At 34.6% G+C, this 17,939-nt stretch overlaps 1 long non-coding RNA gene across 1 annotated transcript; it reads left to right on the top strand.

The window, feature by feature from the left end:
* Positions 1–101: 101 nt before the first annotated feature.
* Positions 102–9,201, top strand: LOC128079821 (uncharacterized). Its single transcript, XR_008206329.1, has 3 exons — positions 102–347; positions 7,314–7,396; positions 9,118–9,201. It is a non-coding gene; the product is annotated as an uncharacterized LOC128079821 (long non-coding RNA).
* Positions 9,202–17,939: the final 8,738 nt, after the last annotated feature.

Below are 17,939 nucleotides of genomic sequence, written 5' to 3' on the forward strand. Positions count from 1 at the left end.
TTGCATCTAAGTTAATTCTGAAGGAATATGCCTTTAAATGCATAGCATCTAAGTTAATTCTGAAGGCATATGCCTTTAATTGCATTGTATTTTAAGTCATTTCTGCAGGCATATGCCTTTAATTCCATAGCATCTAATTTGATTCTGCAGGCATGTGCCTTTAATTCCATAGAATCTAAGTTAATTCTGAAGACATATGCCTTTAATTCCATAGAATCTAAGTTAATTCTGAAGGCATATGCCTTTAATTCCATAGCATCTAAGTTAATTCTGAAGGCATATGCCTTTAATTCCATAGCATCTAAGTTAATTCTGCAGCCATATGCATTTAATTCCATAGCATCTAAGTTAATTTTGAAGGCATATGCCTTTAATTGCATTGCATCTAAGTTAATTTTGAAGGCATATGCCTTTAATTCCATAGCATCTAAGTTAATTCTGAAGGCATATGCCTTTAATTGCATTGCATCTAAGTTCATTATGCATGCATATGCCTTTCATTGCATTGCATCTAAGTTCATTATGCAGGCATATGCCTATAATTGCATAGCACCTAAGTTAATCTGAAGGCATATACCTATAATTCCATTGCACCTAAGTTAATTCAGACGGCATATGCCTTTAATTCCATAGCAGCTAAGCTAATTCTGGAGGCATATGCCTTTAATTGCATTGCATCAAAGTTAATTCTGAAGGCATATGCCTTTAATTGCATTGCATCTAAGTTAATTCTGCAGGCATATGCCTTTAATTCCATAGCATCTATGTTATTCTGCAGGCATATGCCTTTAATTGCATTGCATCTATGTTAATTCTGACGGCATATGCCTTTAATTGCATTGCATCTAAGTTAATTGTGCAGGCATATTCCTTTAATTGCATTGCATCTAAGTTAATTCTGAAGGCATATGCCTTTAATTGCATAGCACTTAAGTTAATTCTGAGGGCATATGCCTTTAATTGCATTGCATCTAAGTTAATTCTGAAGGCATATGCCTTTAATTGCATTGCATCTAAGTTAATTCTGAACGATATGCCTTTAATTGCATTGCATCTAAGTTAATTCTGCAGGCATATGCCTTTAATTGCATTGCATCTAAGTGAATTCTTAAGGCATATGCCTTTAAATGCATAGCATCTAAGTTAATTCTGAAGGCATATTCCTTTAAATGCATTGCATCTAAGTTCATTATGCAGGCATATGCCTTTAATTGCGTAGCATCTAAGTTAATTATGCAGGCATACGCCTTTAATTCCATAGCATCTAAGTTAATTCTGAAGGCATATGCCTTTAATTGCATTGCATCTAAGTTAATTCTGAAGGCATATGCCTTGAAATGCATAGCATCTAAATTAATTCTGCAGGCATATGCCTTTAATTGTATTGCATCTAAGTTAATTCTGAAGGAATGTGCCTTTAAATGCATAGCATCTAAGTTAATTCTGAAGGCATATGCCTTTAATTGCATTGTATTTAAGTTATTTCTGCAGGCATATGCCTTTAATTCCATAGCATCTAATTTGATTCTGCAGGCATATGCCTTTAATTCCATAGAATCTAAGTTAATTCTGAAGTCATATGCCTTTAATTCCATAGAATCTAAGTTAATTCTGCAGGCATATGCCTTTAATTCCATAGCATCTAAGTTAATTCTGAAGGCATTAGCCTTTAATTCCATAGCATCTAAGTTACTTCTGAAGGCATATGCCTTTAATTGCATTGCATCTAAGTTAATTTTGAAGGCATATGCCTTTAATTCCATAGCATCTAAGTTAATTCTGCAGGCATATGCCTTTAATTGCATTGCATTTAAGTTCATTATGCATGCATATGCCTTTCATTGCATTGCATCTAAGTTCATTATGCAAGCATGTGCCTTTAATTGCATTGCATCTAAGTTCATTCTGACGGCATATGCCTTTAATTGCATAGCACCTAAGTTAATTTGAAGGCATATGCCTTTAAATCCATAGCATCTAAGTTAATTCAGACGGCATATGCCTTTAATTCCATAGCAGCTAAGCTAATTCTGGAGGCATATGCCTTTAATTGCATTGCATCAAAGTTAATTCTGAAGGCATATGCCTTTAATTCCATAGAATCTATGTTATTCTGCAGGCATATGCCTTTAATTGCATTGCATCTATGTTAATTCTGACGGCATATGCCTTTAATTGCATTGCATCTAAGTTAATTGTGCAGGCATACGACTTTAATTGCATTGCATCTAAGTTAATTCTGCAGGCATATGCCTTTAATTGCATTGCATCTAAGTTAATTCTGCAGGCATATGCCTTTAATTCCATAGCATCTAAGTTAATTCTGCAGGCATATGCCTTTATTTGCATTGCGACTAAGTTAATTGTGCAGGCATGTGCCTTTAATTGCATAGCATCTAAGATAATTGTGCAGGCATATGCCTTTAATTTCATAGGATGTATATTAATTCTGAAGGCATATTCCTTTAAATCCATAGCATCTAAGTTAATTCTGAAGGCAAATGCCTTTAATTGCATAGCATCTAAGTTAATTCTGCAAGCATATGCCTTTAATTGCATTGCATCTAAGTTCATTATGCAAGCATGTGCCTTTAATTGCATTGCATCTAAGTTAATTCTGCAGGCATATGCCTTTAATTGCATAGCATCTAAGTTAATTCTGAAGGCATATGCCTTTAATTGCATAGCATCTAAGTTAATTCTGAAGGCATATGCCTTTAATTGCATAGCATCTAAGTTAATTCTGAAGGCATATGCCTTTCATTGCATAGCATCTAAGTTAATTCTGCAGGCATATGCCTTTAATTGCATTGCATCTAAGTTAATTCTGCAGGCATATGCCTTTAATTGCATTGCATCTAAGTTCATTATGCAGGCATATGCCTTTAATTGCGTAGCATCTAAGTTAATTATGCAGACATACGCCTTTAATTCCATAGCATCTAAGTTAATTCTGCAGGCATATTCCTTCAATTGCATTGCATCTAAGTTAATTCTGAAGGCAAATGCCTTTAATTGCATAGCATCTAAGTTAATTCTGCAGGCATATGCCTTTAATTGCATAGCATCTAAGTTAATTCTGAAGGCATATGCCTTTAATTGCATTGCATATAAGTTCATTATGCAAGCATGTGCCTTTAATTGCATTGCATCTAAGTTCATTCTGCAGGCATATGCCTTTAATTGCATAGCATCTAAGTTAATTCTGAAGGCATATGCCTTTAATTACACAGCATCTAAGTTAATTCTGAAGGCATATGCCTTTAATTGCATAGCATGTAAGTTAATTATGCAGGCATATGCCTTTAATTGCATTGCATCTAAGTTAATTCTGAAGGAATATGCCTTTAAATGCATAGCATCTAAGTTAATTCTGAAGGCATATGCCTTTAATTGCATTGTATTTAAGTTATTTCTGCAGGCATATGCCTTTAATTCCATAGCATCTAATTTGATCCTGCAGGCATATGCCTTTAATTCCATAGAATCTAAGTTAATTCTGAAGTCATATGCCTTTAATTCCATAGAATCTAAGTTAATTCTGAAGGCATATGCCTTTAATTCCATAGCATCTAAGTTAATTCTGAAGGCATATGCCTTTAATTCCATAGCATCTAAGATAATTCTGCAGGCATATGCCTTTAATTCCATAGCATCTAATTTAATTTTGAAGGCATATGCCTTTAATTGCATTGCATCTAAGTTAATTTTGAAGGCATATGCCTTTAATTCCATAGCATCTAAGTTAATTCTGAAGGCATATGCCTTTAATTGCATTGCATCTAAGTTCATTATGCATGCATATGCCTTTCATTGCATTGCATCTAAGTTCATTATGCAGGCATATGCCTATAATTGCATAGCACCTAAGTTAATTCTGAAGGCATATACCTATAATTCCATTGCACCTAAGTTAATTCTGAAGGCATATGCCTTTAAATCCATAGCATCTAAGTTAATTCAGACGGCATATGCTTTTAATTCCATAGCAGCTAAGCTAATTCTGGAGGCATATGCCTTTAATTGCATTGCATCAAAGTTAATTCTGAAGGCATATGCCTTTAATTGCATTGCATCTAAGTTAATTCTGCAGGCATATGCCTTTAATTCCATAGCATCTATGTTATTCTGCAGGCATATGCCTTTAATTGCATTGCATCTATGTTAATTCTGCAGGCATATGCCTTTAATTGCATTGCATCTAAGTTAATTGTGCAGGCATATTCCTTTAATTGCATTGCATCTAAGTTAATTCTGAAGGCATATGCCTTTAATTGCATAGCACTTAAGTTAATTCTGAGGGCATATGCCTTTAATTGCATTGCATCTAAGTTAATTCTGAAGGCATATGCCTTTAATTGCATTGCATCTAAGTTAATTCTGAAGGCATATGCCTTTAAATACATAGCATCTAAGTTAATTCTGAAGGCATATTCCTTTAAATGCATTGCATCTAAGTTAATTCTGAAGGCATATTCCTTTAATTGCATTGCATCTAAGTTCATTATGCAGGCATATGCCTTTAATTGCGTAGCATCTAAGTTAATTATGCAGGCATACGCCTTTAATTGCATAGCATCTAAGTTAATTCTGAAGGCATATGCCTTTAATTGCATTGCATCTAAGTTAATTCTGAAGGCATATGCTTTTAAATGCATAGCATCTAAATTAATTCTGCAGGCATATGCCTTTAATTGTATTGCATCTAAGTTAATTCTGAAGGAATATGCCTTTAAATGCATAGCATCTAAGTTAATTCTGCAGGCATATGCCTTTAATTCCATAGCATCTAATTTGATTCTGCAGTCATATGCCTTTAATTCCATAGAATCTAAGTTAATTCTGAAGTCATATGCCTTTAATTCCATAGAATCTAAGTTAATTCTGCAGGCATATGCCTTTAATTCCATAGCATGTAAGTTAATTCTGAAGGCATTAGCCTTTAATTGCATTGCATCTAAGTTAATTCTGAAGGCATATGCTTTTAGTTGCATTGCATCTAAGTTAATTTTGAAGGCATATGCCTTTAATTCCATACCATCTAAGTTAATTCTGCAGGCATATGCCTTTAATTGCATTGCATCTAAGTTCATTATGCATGCATATGCCTTTCATTGCGTTGCATCTAAGTTCATTATGCAGGCATATGCCTATAATTGCGTTGCATCTAAGTGAATTCTGACGGCATATGCCTTTAATTGCATAGCACCTAAGTTAATTCTGAAGGCATATACCTATAATTCCATTGCACCTAAGTTAATTCTGAAGGCATATGCCTTTAAATCCATAGCATCTAAGTTAATTCAGACGGCATATGCCTTTAATTCCATAGCAGCTAAGCTAATTCTGGAGGCATATGCCTTTAATTGCATTGCATCTATGTTAATTCTGACGGCATATGCCTTTAATTGCATTGCATCTAAGTTAATTGTGCAGGCATATGACTTTAATTGCATTGCATCTAAGTTAATTCTGCAGGCATATGCCTTTAATTGCATTGCATCTAAGTTAATTCTGCAGGCATATGCCTTTAATTGCATTGCATCTAAGTTAATTCTGCAGGCATATGCCTTTATTTGCATTGCGTCTAAGTTAATTGTGCAGGCATGTGCCTTTAATTGCATAGCATCTAAGATAATTGTGCAGGCATATGCCTTTAATTTCATAGGATGTATATTAATTCTGAAGGCATATTCCTTTAAATCCATAGCATCTAAGTTAATTCTGAAGGCAAATGCCTTTAATTGCATAGCATCTAAGTTAATTCTGCAAGCATATGCCTTTAATTGCATTGCATCTAAGTTCATTATGCAAGCATGTGCCTTTAATTGCATTGCATCTAAGTTAATTCTGCAGGCATATGCCTTTAATTGCATAGCATCTAAGTTAATTCTGAAGGCATATGCCTTTAATTGCATAGCATCTAATTTAATTCTGCAGGCATATGCCTTTAAATGCATAGCATCTAAGTTAATTCTGCAGGCATATGCCTTTAATTGCATAGCATCTAAGTTAATTCTGAAGGCATATGCCTTTAAATGCATAGCATCTAAGTTAATTCTGCAGGCATATGCCTTTAATTGCATTGCATCTAAGTTAATTCTGCAGGCATATGCCTTTAATTGCATTGCATCTAAGTTCATTATGCAGGCATATGCCTTTAATTGCGTAGCATCTAAGTTAATTATGCAGGCATACGCCTTTAATTCCATAGCATCTAAGTTAATTCTGCAGGCATATTCCTTTAATTGCATTGCATCTAAGTTAATTCTGAAGGCAAATGCCTTTAATTGCATAGCATCTAAGTTAATTCTGCAGGCATATGCCTTTAATTGCATAGCATCTAAGTTAATTGTGAAGGCATATGCCTTTAATTGCATTGCATCTAAGTTCATTATGCAAGCATGTGCCTTTAATTGCATTGCATCTAAGTTAATTCTGCAGGCATATGCCTTTAATTGCATAGCATCTAAGTTAATTCTGAAGGCATATGCCTTTAATTGCATTGCATCTAAGTTAATTCTGAAGGCATATGTTTTTAAATGCATAGCATCTAAGTTAATTCTGAAGGCATATGCCTTTAATTGCATTGCATCTAAGTTAATTCTGAAGGCATATGCCTTTAATACCATAGCATCTAAGTTAATTCTGAAGGCATATGCCTTTAATTGCGTTGCATCTAAGTTCATTATGCAGGCATATGCCTTTAATTGCGTAGCATCTAAGTTAATTATGCAGGCATACGCCTTTAATTCCATAGCATATAAGTTAATTCTGAAGGCATATTCCTTTAATTGCATTGCATCTAAGTTAATTCTGAAGGCATATGCCTTTAAATGCATAGCATCTAAATTAATTCTGCAGGCATATGCCTTTAATTGCATTGCATCTAAGTAAATTCTGAAGGGATATGCCTTTAATTGCATAGCATCTAAGTCCATTATGCAAGCATATGCCTTTAATTGCATAGCATCTAAGTTCATTACGCAGGCATATGCCTTTAATTGCATTCCATGTAATTTAATTCTGAAGCATATTCCTTTAATTGCATAGCATGTAAGTTCATTATGCAGGCATATGCCTTTAATTGCATTGCATCTAAGTTAATTCTGAAGGCAAATGCCTTTAATTGCATAGCATCTAAGTTAATTCTGCAGGCATATGCCTTTAATTGCATTCCTTCTAAGTTAATTTTGCAGGCATATGCCTTCAATTGCATTGCATCTAAGTTAATTCTGCAGGCATATGCCTTTAATTCCATAGCATCTAAGTTACTTCTGAAGGCATATGCCTTTAATTGCATTGCATCTAAGTTAATTTTGAAGGCATATGCCTTTAATTCCATAGCATCTAAGTTAATTCTGCAGGCATATGCCTTTAATTGCATTGCATCTAAGTTCATTATGCATGCATATGCCTTTCATTGCATTGCATCTAAGTTCATTATGCAGGCATATGCCTATAATTGCATTGCATCTAAGTGAATTCTGACGGCATATGCCTTTAATTGCATAGCACCTAAGTTAATTCTGAAGGCATATACCTATAATTACATTGCTCCTAAGTTAATTCTGAAGGCATATGCCTTTAAATCCATAGCATCTAAGTTAATTCAGAAGGCATATGCCTTTAATTCCATAGCAGCTAAGCTAATTCTGGAGGCATATGCCTTTAATTGCATTGCATCAAAGTTAATTCTGAAGGCATATGCCTTTAATTCCATAGAATCTATGTTATTCTGCAGGCATATGCCTTTAATTGCATTGCATCTATGTTAATTCTGACGGCATATGCCTTTAATTGCATTGCATCTAAGTTAATTGTGCAGGCATATGACTTTAATTGCATTGCATCTAAGTTAATTCTGCAGGCATATGCCTTTAATTGCATTGCATCTAAGTTAATTCTGCAGGCATATGCCTTTAATTGCATTGCATCTAAGTTAATTCTGCAGACATATGCCTTTATTTGCATTGCGTCTAAGTTAATTGTGCAGGCATGTGCCTTTAATTGCATAGCATCTAAGATAATTGTGCAGGCATATGCCTTTAATTTCATAGGATGTATATTAATTCTGAAGGCATATTCCTTTAAATCCATAGCATCTAAGTTAATTCTGAAGGCAAATGCCTTTAATTGCATAGCATCTAAGTTAATTCTGCAAGCATATGCCCTAAATTGCATTGCATCTAAGTTCATTATGCAAGCATGTGCCTTTAATTGCATTGCATCTAAGTTAATTCTGCAGGCATATGCCTTTAATTGCATAGCATCTAAGTTAATTCTGAAGGCATATGCCTTTAATTGCATAGCATCTAAGTTAATTCTGAAGGCATATGCCTTTAATTGCATAGCATCTAAGTTAATTCTGAAGGCATATGCCTTTAAATGCATAGCATCTAAGTTAATTCTGCAGACATATGCCTTTAATTGCATTGCATCTAAGTTAATTCTGCAGGCATATGCCTTTAATTGCATTGCATCTAAGTTCATTATGCAGGCATATGCCTTTAATTGCGTAGCATCTAAGTTAATTATGCAGGCATACGCCTTTAATTCCATAGCATATAAGTTAATTCTGAAGGCATATTCCTTTAATTGCATTGCATCTAAGTTAATTCTGAAGGCATATGCCTTTAAATGCATAGCATCTAAATTAATTCTGCAGGCATATGCCTTTAATTGCATTGCATCTAAGTAAATTCTGAAGGGATATGCCTTTAATTGCATAGCATCTAAGTCCATTATGCAAGCATATGCCTTTAATTGCATAGCATCTAAGTTCATTACGCAGGCATATGCCTTTAATTGCATTCCATGTAATTTAATTCTGAAGCATATTCCTTTAATTGCATAGCATGTAAGTTCATTATGCAGGCATATGCCTTTAATTGCATTGCATCTAAGTTAATTCTGAAGGCAAATGCCTTTAATTGCATAGCATCTAAGTTAATTCTGCAGGCATATGCCTTTAATTGCATTCCTTCTAAGTTAATTTTGCAGGCATATGCCTTCAATTGCATTGCATCTAAGTTAATTCTGCAGGCATATGCCTTTAATTCCATAGCATCTAAGTTACTTCTGAAGGCATATGCCTTTAATTGCATTGCATCTAAGTTAATTTTGAAGGCATATGCCTTTAATTCCATAGCATCTAAGTTAATTCTGCAGGCATATGCCTTTAATTGCATTGCATCTAAGTTCATTATGCATGCATATGCCTTTCATTGCATTGCATCTAAGTTCATTATGCAGGCATATGCCTATAATTGCATTGCATCTAAGTGAATTCTGACAGCATATGCCTTTAATTGCATAGCACCTAAGTTAATTCTGAAGGCATATACCTATAATTACATTGCTCCTATGTTAATTCTGAAGGCATATGCCTTTAAATCCATAGCATCTAAGTTAATTCAGAAGGCATATGCCTTTAATTCCATAGCAGCTAAGCTAATTCTGGAGGCATATGCCTTTAATTGCATTGCATCAAAGTTAATTCTGAAGGCATATGCCTTTAATTCCATAGAATCTATGTTATTCTGCAGGCATATGCCTTTAATTGCATTGCATCTATGTTAATTCTGACGGCATATGCCTTTAATTGCATTGCATCTAAGTTAATTGTGCAGGCATATGACTTTAATTGCATTGCATCTAAGTTAATTCTGCAGGCATATGCCTTTAATTGCATTGCATCTAAGTTAATTCTGCAGGCATATGCCTTTAATTGCATTGCATCTAAGTTAATTCTGCAGACATATGCCTTTATTTGCATTGCGTCTAAGTTAATTGTGCAGGCATGTGCCTTTAATTGCATAGCATCTAAGATAATTGTGCAGGCATATGCCTTTAATTTCATAGGATGTATATTAATTCTGAAGGCATATTCCTTTAAATCCATAGCATCTAAGTTAATTCTGAAGGCAAATGCCTTTAATTGCATAGCATCTAAGTTAATTCTGCAAGCATATGCCCTAAATTGCATTGCATCTAAGTTCATTATGCAAGCATGTGCCTTTAATTGCATTGCATCTAAGTTAATTCTGCAGGCATATGCCTTTAATTGCATAGCATCTAAGTTAATTCTGAAGGCATATGCCTTTAATTGCATAGCATCTAAGTTAATTCTGAAGGCATATGCCTTTAATTGCATAGCATCTAAGTTAATTCTGAAGGCATATGCCTTTAAATGCATAGCATCTAAGTTAATTCTGCAGACATATGCCTTTAATTGCATTGCATCTAAGTTAATTCTGCAGGCATATGCCTTTAATTGCATTGCATCTAAGTTCATTATGCAGGCATATGCCTTTAATTGCGTAGCATCTAAGTTAATTATGCAGGCATACGCCTTTAATTCCATAGCATATAAGTTAATTCTGAAGGCATATTCCTTTAATTGCATTGCATCTAAGTTAATTCTGAAGGCATATGCCTTTAAATGCATAGCATCTAAATTAATTCTGCAGGCATATGCCTTTAATTGCATTGCATCTAAGTAAATTCTGAAGGGATATGCCTTTAATTGCATAGCATCTAAGTCCATTATGCAAGCATATGCCTTTAATTGCATAGCATCTAAGTTCATTACGCAGGCATATGCCTTTAATTGCATTCCATGTAATTTAATTCTGAAGCATATTCCTTTAATTGCATAGCATGTAAGTTCATTATGCAGGCATATGCCTTTAATTGCATTGCATCTAAGTTAATTCTGAAGGCAAATGCCTTTAATTGCATAGCATCTAAGTTAATTCTGCAGGCATATGCCTTTAATTGCATTCCTTCTAAGTTAATTTTGCAGGCATATGCCTTCAATTGCATTGCATCTAAGTTAATTCTGCAGGCATATGCCTTTAATTCCATAGCATCTAAGTTACTTCTGAAGGCATATGCCTTTAATTGCATTGCATCTAAGTTAATTTTGAAGGCATATGCCTTTAATTCCATCGCATCTAAGGTAATTCTGCAGGCATATGCCTTTAATTGCATTGCATCTAAGTTCATTATGCATGCATATGCCTTTCATTGCATTGCATCTAAGTTCATTATGCAGGCATATGCCTATAATTGCATTGCATCTAAGTGAATTCTGACGGCATATGCCTTTAATTGCATAGCACCTAAGTTAATTCTGAAGGCATATACCTATAATTACATTGCTCCTAAGTTAATTCTGAAGGCATATGCCTTTAAATCCATAGCATCTAAGTTAATTCAGAAGGCATATGCCTTTAATTCCATAGCAGCTAAGCTAATTCTGGAGGCATATGCCTTTAATTGCATTGCATCAAAGTTAATTCTGAAGGCATATGCCTTTAATTCCATAGAATCTATGTTATTCTGCAGGCATATGCCTTTAATTGCATTGCATCTATGTTAATTCTGACGGCATATGCCTTTAATTGCATTGCATCTAAGTTAATTGTGCAGGCATATGACTTTAATTGCATTGCATCTAAGTTAATTCTGCAGGCATATGCCTTTAATTGCATTGCATCTAAGTTAATTCTGCAGGCATATGCCTTTAATTGCATTGCATCTAAGTTAATTCTGCAGACATATGCCTTTATTTGCATTGCGTCTAAGTTAATTGTGCAGGCATGTGCCTTTAATTGCATAGCATCTAAGATAATTGTGCAGGCATATGCCTTTAATTTCATAGGATGTATATTAATTCTGAAGGCATATTCCTTTAAATCCATAGCATCTAAGTTAATTCTGAAGGCAAATGCCTTTAATTGCATAGCATCTAAGTTAATTCTGCAAGCATATGCCCTAAATTGCATTGCATCTAAGTTCATTATGCAAGCATGTGCCTTTAATTGCATTGCATCTAAGTTAATTCTGCAGGCATATGCCTTTAATTGCATAGCATCTAAGTTAATTCTGAAGGCATATGCCTTTAATTGCATAGCATCTAAGTTAATTCTGAAGGCATATGCCTTTAATTGCATAGCATCTAAGTTAATTCTGAAGGCATATGCCTTTAAATGCATAGCATCTAAGTTAATTCTGCAGACATATGCCTTTAATTGCATTGCATCTAAGTTAATTCTGCAGGCATATGCCTTTAATTGCATTGCATCTAAGTTCATTATGCAGGCATATGCCTTTAATTGCGTAGCATCTAAGTTAATTATGCAGGCTTATGCCTTTAATTGCATTCCTTCTAAGTTAATTTTGCATGCATATGCCTTTAATTGCATTGCATATAAGTTCATTATGCAAGCATATGCCTTTAATTGCATAGCATCTAAGTTAATTCTGAAGGCATATGCCTTTAATTGCATTGCATCTAAGTTCATTATGCAAGCATGTGGCTTTAATTGCATTGCATCTAAGTTAATTCTGCAGGCATATGCCTTTAATTGCATAGCATCTAAGTTAATTCTGAAGGCATATGCCTTTAATTGCATTGCATCTAAGTTAATTCTGAAGGCATATGCCTTTAATTGCGTTGCATCTAAGTTCATTATGCAGGCATATGCCTTTAATTGCGTAGCATCTAAGTTAATTATGCAGGCATACGCCTTTAATTCCATAGCATCTAAGTTAATTCTGAAGGCATATGCCTTTAATTGCGTAGCATCTAAGTTCATTATGCAGGCATATGCCTTTGATTGCATTGCATCTAAGTTCATTTTGCAGCCATATGCCTTTAATTGCATTGCATCTAAGTTAATTATGCAGGCATATGCCTTTAATTGCATAGCATCTAAGTTAATTCAGAAGGCATATGCCTTTAATTCCATAGCATCTAAATTCATTATGCAGGCATTTGCCTTTAATTCTATTACTCCTAAGTTAATTCTGAAGTCATATGCCTTTAATTCCATAGCATCTAAGTTAAGTCTGAAGGCATATTCCTTTAATTGCATTGCATCTAAGTTCATTACGCAGGCATATGCTTTTAATTGCGTTGCATCTAAGTTAATTATGCAGGCGTATGCCTTTAATTGCATTGCATCTAAGTTAATTCTGAGCGCAAATGCTTTTAATTGCATTGCATCTAAGGTAATTCTGCAGGCATATGCCTTTAATTGTATAGCACTTAAGTTAATTCTGAGGGCATATGCCTTTAATTCCATAGCATCTAAGTGAATTCTGAAGGCATATGCCTTTAATTACATAGCATCTAAATTCATTATGCAGGCATATGCCTTTAATTCTATTGCTCCTAAGTTAATTCTGAAGTCATATGCCTTTAGTTGCATTGCATCTAAGTTAATTCTGCAGACATATGTCTTTAATTGCATTGCATCTAAGTTCATTATGCAGGCATATGCTTTTAATTGCGTTGCATCTAAGTTAATTATGCAGGCGTATGCTTTTAATTGCGTTGCATCTAAGTTAATTATGCAGGCATATGCCTTTAATTGCATTGCATCTAAGTTAATTCTGCAGGCATATGCCTTTAATTGCATTGCATCTAAGGTAATTCTGCAGGCATATGCCTTTAATTGTATAGCACTTAAGTTAAATCTGAGGGCATATGCCTTTAATTCCATAGCATCTAAGTGAATTCTGAAGGCATATGCCTTTAGTTGCATTGCATCTAAGTTAATACTGAAGGCATATGCCTTTAATTGCATAGCATCTAAGTGAATTCTGAAGGGATATGCCTTTAATTCCACAGCATCTAAGTTAATTCTGAAGGCATATGCCTTTAATTGCATTGCATCTAAGTTAATTCTGAAGGCATATGCCTTTAATTGCATTGCATCTAAGTGAATTCTGAAGGCATATGCCTTTAGTTGCATTGCATCTAAGTTTATTCTGCAGGCATATGCCTTTAATTGCATTGCATCTAAGTGAATTCTGCAGGCATATGCCTTTAATTGCATAGCATCTAAGTTAATTCTGAAGGCATATGCCTTTAATTCCATAGCATCTAAATTCATTATGCAGGCATTTGCCTTTAATTCTATTGCTCCTAAGTTAATTCTGAAGTCATATGCCTTTAATTCCATAGCATCTAAGTTAAGTTTGAAGGCATATTCCTTTAATTGCATTGCATCTAAGTTCATTATGCAGGCATATGCTTTTAATTGCGTTGCATCTAAGTTAATTATGCAGGCGTATGCCTTTAATTGCATTGGATCTAAGTTAATTCTGAGCGCAAATGCTTTTAATTGCATTGCATCTAAGGTAATTCTGCAGGCATATGCCTTTAATTGTATAGCACTTAAGTTAATTCTGAGGGCATATGCCTTTAATTCCATAGCATCTAAGTGAATTCTGAAGGCATATGCCTTTAATTACATAGCATCTAAATTCATTATGCAGGCATATGCCTTTAATTCTATTGCTCCTAAGTTAATTCTGAAGTCATATGCCTTTAGTTGCATTGCATCTAAGTTAATTCTGCAGACATATGCCTTTAATTGCATTGCATCTAAGTTCATTATGCAGGCATATGCTTTTAATTGCGTTGCATCTAAGTTAATTATGCAGGCGTATGCCTTTAATTGCATTGCATCTAAGTTAATTCTGAGCGCAAATGCCTTTAATTGCATTGCATCTAAGGTAATTCTGCAGGCATATGCCTTTAATTGTATAGCACTTAAGTTAATTCTGAGGGCATATGCCTTTAATTCCATAGCATCTAAGTGAATTCTGAAGGCATATGCCTTTAGTTGCATTGCATCTAAGTTAATACTGAAGGCATATGCCTTTAATTGCATACCATCTAAGTGAATTCTGAAGGGATATGCCTTTAATTCCATAGCATCTAAGTTAATTCTGAAGGCATATGCCTTTAATTCCATAGCATCTAAGTGAATTCTGAAGGCATATGCCTTTAGTTGCATTGCATCTAAGTTTATTCTGCAGGCATATGCCTTTAATTGCATTGCATCTAAGTTAATTCTGCAGGCACATGCCTTTAATTGCATTGCATCTAAGTTAATTCTGCAGGCATATGCCCTCAATTCCAGAGAATCTAAGTTAATTCTGAAGGCATATGCCTATAATTGCTTTGCTTCTAAGTTAATTCTGCAGGCAGATGCCTTTAATTCCATGGCATCTAAGTTCATTATGCAGGCATATGCCTTTAATTGCATTGCATCTAAGTTAATTCTGAGGGCATATGCCTTTAATTGCATTGCATCTAAGTTAATTCTGAAGGCATATGCCTTTAATTGCATTGCATCTAAGTTAATTCTGAACGATATGCCTTTAATTGCATAGCATCTAAGTTAATTCTGAAGGCATATGCCTTTAATTGCATAGCATCTAAGTTAATTCTGAAGGCATATGCCTTTAATTGCATTGCATCTAATTTAATTCTGAAGGCATATGCCTTTAATTGTGTAGCATCTATGTTCATTTTGCAGGCATATGCATTTAATTGCATTGCATCTAAATTAATTATGCAGGCATATGCCTTTAATTGAATTGCATCTAAGTTAATTTTGCTGGCATATGCCTTTAATTGCATTGCATCTAAGTTCATAATGCAGGCATATTCCTTTAATTGCATAGCATCTAAGTTAATTCTGAAGGCATATGCCTTTAATTGCATAGCATCTAAGTTCATTATGCAGGCATATGCTTTTAATTCCATAGCATCTAAGTTACTTCTGCAGGCATATGCCTTTAATTGCATTGCATCTAAGTTAATTCTGCAGGCATATGCCTTTAATTCCATAGCATCTAAATTAATTCTGAAGGCATATGCCTTTAATTGCATTGCATCTAAGTTAATTGTAAACGATATGCCTTTAATTGCGTAGCATCTAAGTTCATTATGCAGGCATATGCCTTTAATTCCCTAGCATCGAAGTTAATTCTGAAGGCATATGCCTTTAATTGCATTTCATCTTAGTTAATTCTGAAGGCATATGCCTTTTGTTGCATAGCATCTAAGTTAATTCTGAAGACCTATGCCTTTAATTGCATAGCATCTAAGTTAATTCTGAAGGCATATGCCTTTTGTTGCATTGCATCTAAGTTAATTCTGATGCCATATGCCTTTAATTGCATTGCATCTTAGATAATTCTGCAGGCATATGCCTTTAATTCCATAGCATCTAAGTTAATTCTGAAGGCATATGCCTTTAATTGCATTGCATCTAAGTTACTTCTGCAGGCATATGCCTTTAATTGCTTTGCATCTAAGTTAATTCTGAAGGCATATGCCTTTAATTGCATTGCATCTAAGTTAATTCTGAAGGCATATGCCTTTAGTTGCATTGCATCTAAGTTACTTCTGCAGGCCTATGCCTTTGATTGCATTGCATCTAAGTTAATTATGCAGGCATAGGCCTTTAATTCTATTGCTCCTAAGTTAATTCTGAAGTCATATGCCTTTAGTTGCATTGCATCTAAGTTAATTCTGCGGACATATGCCTTTAATTTCATAGCATCTAAGTTAATTCTGAAGTCATATGCCTTTAATTCCATAGCATCTAAGTTAAGTCTGAAGGCATATTCCTTTAATTGCATTGCATCTAAGTTCATTATGCAGGCATATGCTTTTAATTGCGTTGCATCTAAGTTAATTATGCAGGCGTACGCCTTTAATTGCATTCCTTCTAAGTTAATTCTGCAGGCATATGCCTTCAATTGCATTGCATCTAAGTTAATTCTGCAGGCATATGCCCTTAATTCCATAGCATCTAAGTTAATTCTGAAGGCATATGCCTTTAATTCCATAGCATCTAGGTTAAGTCTGCAGGCTTATGCCTTTAATTCCATAGCATCTTAGTTAATTCTGCAGGCATATGCCTTTAGTTGCATTGCATCTAAGTTAATTCTGAAGGCATATGCCTTTAATTGCATAGCATCTAAGTGAATTCTGAAGGCATATGCCTTTAATTGCATTGCATCTAAGTTAATTCTGAAGGCATATGCCTTTAATTGCATTGCATCGAAGTTAATTCTGAAGGCATATGCCTTTAATTCCATAGCATGTAAGTTAATTATGCAGGCCTATGCCTTTGATTGCATTGCATCTAAGTTAATTATGCAGGCATAGGCCTTTAATTCTATTGCTCCTAAGTTAATTCTGAAGTCATATGCCTTTAGTTGCATTGCATCTAAGTTAATTCTGCGGACATATGCCTTTAATTTCATAGCATCTAAGTTAATTCTGAAGTGATATGCCTTTAATTCCATAGCATCTAAGTTAAGTCTGAAGGCATATTCCTTTAATTGCATTGCATCTAAGTTCATTATGCAGGCATATGCTTTTAATTGCGTTGCATCTAAGTTAATTATGCAGGCGTACGCCTTTAATTGCATTCCTTCTAAGTTAATTCTGCAGGCATATGCCTTCAATTGCATTGCATCTAAGTTAATTCTGCAGGCATATGCCCTTAATTCCATAGCATCTAAGTTAATTCTGAAGGCATATGCCTTTAATTCCATAGCATCTAGGTTAAGTCTGCAGGCTTATGCCTTTAATTCCATAGCATCTTAGTTAATTCTGCAGGCATATGCCTTTAGTTGCATTGCATCTAAGTTAATTCTGAAGGCATATGCCTTTAATTGCATTGCATCTAAGTTAATTCTGAAGGCATATGCCTTTAATTGCATTGCATCGAAGTTAATTCTGAAGGCATATGCCTTTAATTCCATAGCATGTAAGTTAATTATGCAGGCATATGCCTTTAATTGCATTGCATCTAAGTTAATTCTGAAGGCATATGCCTTTATTTCCATAGCATCTAAGTTAATTCTGCAGGCATATGCCTTTAATTGCATTGCATCTAAGTTAATTCTGCAGGCATATGCCTTTAATTGCATTGCATCTAAGTTAATTATGCAGGCATATGCCTTTAATTGCATTGCATCTAAGTTAATTCTGAAGGCATATGCCTTTAACTGCATTGCATCTAAGTTAATTCTGAAGGCATATGCCTTTAATTGCATTGCTCCTAAGTTAATTCTGAAGGCATATGCCTTTAATTGCATAGCACCTAAGTTAATTC

Source organism: Tympanuchus pallidicinctus, unplaced genomic scaffold, assembly GCF_026119805.1.
Source record: "Tympanuchus pallidicinctus isolate F22 unplaced genomic scaffold, pur_lepc_1.0 scaffold199, whole genome shotgun sequence".
Lineage (NCBI taxonomy): Eukaryota > Metazoa > Chordata > Aves > Galliformes > Phasianidae > Tympanuchus > Tympanuchus pallidicinctus.